The sequence below is a fragment of the Schistocerca serialis genome, chromosome 6 (assembly GCF_023864345.2).
Source record: "Schistocerca serialis cubense isolate TAMUIC-IGC-003099 chromosome 6, iqSchSeri2.2, whole genome shotgun sequence".
NCBI lineage: Eukaryota > Metazoa > Arthropoda > Insecta > Orthoptera > Acrididae > Schistocerca > Schistocerca serialis.
In genome coordinates this window covers 375,335,666-375,339,189 of record NC_064643.1, presented here as the reverse complement: position 1 = coordinate 375,339,189, position 3,524 = coordinate 375,335,666, and positions in this window count along the sequence as shown.

Below are 3,524 nucleotides of genomic sequence, written 5' to 3'. Positions count from 1 at the left end.
AGGTGACAAAGCATTAAATGTCCACACCTCATCACAGAATGTGAAGGCAGGGATTTTCCTGCTTTGTAAAGCAAGATACGAGGCAGTCTGATGACATTACAGTGCTGGTGCAGGCACACCTCTTCCCTAAGAGCAATTGCATCTTCCAGGGGGATAACTGCCTGTGTCCTAGAGCACAATCATGCAACAGCAGTTTCAGAAACATGACAGTGAACTCATGTTGGTGTCTTAGCCACCAAATGCACCTGATATGACCCAATGGGACACATGTGATGCTATGAACTCATCGCTTTGTGCCTAAAAACCATTGGCCTGTAATTTACAGGAATTACCTGGTCTGTGTATAGTGATACAATGCCACATACTTCCAGAAATTTACCGAGGACTTGTTGAAACAATGCCACACATTATGACTGCTGTATTGGTTTATAAATATGGACCACCATGTTATTAAGCATATTGGCTCGTCAGTGTATGTTAGCTAAAGCAGTACTTATGGTGTCATATTCCCCAACCAGTTGCTCTGTTGTAGTACAATCCACCTATATCTTTCAATATCTTTCAAGTGCAATAGGGGGGTTCCAGTGAGTTATTAAAACATAGTGGAATGGAACATTATAGACACTTGACCAGGGCACTATATGGTTATGCTAAATCATTTTCAGTGTATCTGCAGTGCAGTAGTCCAGTATCAAAAGCTACAGTCAGATTATCCAGATTTTTGGCATGAGCTGTTCCATTCTGCTGTGTTCTAATAATTTCATTGAGAAATCTACATTTGCGTTTCAAAGACAAATAAGGAAAGAACATATCACAACACAACTACTTCTGTTTTGAGGAATATACTCTGAAGGAAAACAAATCACAACACCAAGGAGGTGTGCGACATAAATGACAAGTTGTAGTTGTGTTTCTACAGCTGAAACACGATGCCTATTCAAATTTTGTGTCAGTCGCATAAGAGTGATGTTAGTAGCCCCACTTTGAGTATGAAAATCAGGTTTGCTTTAAATACAAGCTGTTACTGTCATGTGTGTTACCTTTGAGATTGGATGTGTTGAGTTGATATTACTCAAGAATGCCCTTAAGGTGACAAAGACACTTATCACCTCAACTGAGTTTGAACGAGGTCATGTAATAGGACAATGAGAAGCTGGATGATCCTTCTGCCATATTGCAATAAGATTTGACGGGAATGTAGCAACTGTACATGATTGGTGGCTGTGATGGTCACAAGAATGTATGGTTGCAAGAAAAACAGGCTGCAGATGGGTTCGTGGCATTACTGAGAGAAAAGACTATTATCTGGCTGTGTGGCATCACACTGCATCTGCAGCAGCAATTCGAGCAGTGGCTGGCACCACAGTGACATGACAAACTGTTACAAATCAGTTACTTCAGGTACAGCTCTAAGTCACATGCTCTGTAGCGTGCATTCCCCTGACCCCAAACCGCCACCATTTGTAACTGCAGTAGTGTCAAGTGAGAATCCATTGGAGGGCAGGGTGGAGGTCTGTTGTGTTTTCTGATTAAAGCTGGTTCTGCCTCAGTGCCAGTGATGGCCATGTGATGGTTTGGGAGGAGGCCAATTGAGGACCTGCATCCAACCTGTCTGCATGCTAGGCACACTGGACCTACAGGTGGACTTATAGTCTGTGTTGCGATTTCATACGACACCAGGAGTGCTATCATGGTTACCCCACAAACACTGATTCCTAAATTGTGCATCTTATGGTTGTCCCATGCACCGTGACTGCAAAATTTATGTCACTCTGGTGATTCGACCTGTTGTGGTGCCATACATGAACAGCATTCCAGGGTGTGTTTTCCAACGGGATAATGCTTGCCCACACACCGCCGTTGTAACCCGACATGCTCTACAGAGTGACGACGTTTTGCCTTGGCCTGCTCAGTCACCGGATCTGTCTCCAATCGAGCACAAGTTTGGGCATAATTGGACGACAACTTTCAACATCATCCACAAGCAGCATTAACTTGTATTGACTGAGCAAGTTCGACAGGCGTGGAACTCCATCCCACAAACCGATGTCTGGCACCTGTACAACACAATGCGTGCACATTTACATGCTTGCATTCAACATTTGCAATGGCTTTGTGCTTACATTACCCTGTGATCTTACAAAGTTAATCACTTAAAAATATTACTCAGAAAAATTTATTCCCAAAATTTTATTATGCTACATTATTATTATTTTTTGTTATGGTTTTAGGGTGCAAAACTGCTACAGTCATTAGCGCCCAGTCTGTGGCTTAGGGAGAGGTAAACAAAAAAGGGAAATCAGCAGCAATGGGAGCGAAACTCAAAAAGTGGGGAAACTAAAAAACAGAAGGAAATCTTAGAAAACCACTACAGAAGGGTGGCGGGGGGTGTTTTCCCCAAAAAGAGCTTCAAATAACTGACGTCATCTCACTGACACTGATAAAGTCAAGGACGCAATCGGCTGAGCGCGTGTCATCTACTAAAATGGAAGATATACCGGGCGACAGCTGTAGACGGGTGCGTAGCAGAGTAAAATAGGGGCACTGAAGTAAAAGGTGTGTCACCGTCCACAGTTGGGAGCAGTGGGGACAAAGAGGGGAGGATTGCCACTTAAAAGATATCAATGGCTAAAAAGACAGTGCCGTATCCGAAGTCTAGTTAAAATTACCTCCTCCCAATAAGTTCAGGACGAAGAGGTCCAAGCACAAGGAAGAGCTTTCACCTCCCGCAATTTATTATTGGGAAGTGTAGACCAATGTGAGTGCCATAAAAGAGCAACACAATGACATAAAACACTCTGTAGATTGGCGAAGGGAACCATGCGAACAGCACGCTCAAGAAGGGAGAGTGCAGCCTTGGCCGCTATATCGGCCACCTCGTTTCCACGGATGCCAACCTCCTGGGATCCAGAGAAGTGCCACAGAGGCCCCCCAAGTGGAGGCAGTCCTGAATCCGGTGGACCCGAGGGTGGACAGGATAAAGAGCTTGGAGACTGAGGAGAGAGCTTAGCGAATCTGAGCATATAGTATACTGTATCTGCTGATGACGACGGATGTATTGGACAGCATGGAGAACAGTGTAAAGATCCTCAGCAAAAACCAAACATTGGTCAGAAAGCCAAAATTGATTTGGTGTGTCGCCAACAATATAGGCACTCCCAACACCAAATGATGTTTTTGAGCTGTCATGTAAGTAAATGTGGCATCCTTCATTTGTGCTCATAGAGCAGCAGATGCCTGATGATAAACGAGAGAAGGGCTCCTTGGGAAGCTGATAAAGTCCACGGCGCAGGCAGGTGCGGAGGCGGATCCAAGGTGGTGTTGTACCTCCAGTTGCCAAGAAAGTTTTAGGAAAGTGGAAGGAAAGAGAACGTAGCAGTTGATGGAAGCGGACTCCTGGTGGTAGTAGAGAGGAAGGGCGGCCTGCATACCCTGAATCCAAGGAGGTGTCGAAGAAAAGGTCATGGGCCAGATTAGCAGGCATGGAAGACAGATGGCTAGCATAATGACTCAGAAGGACAGCT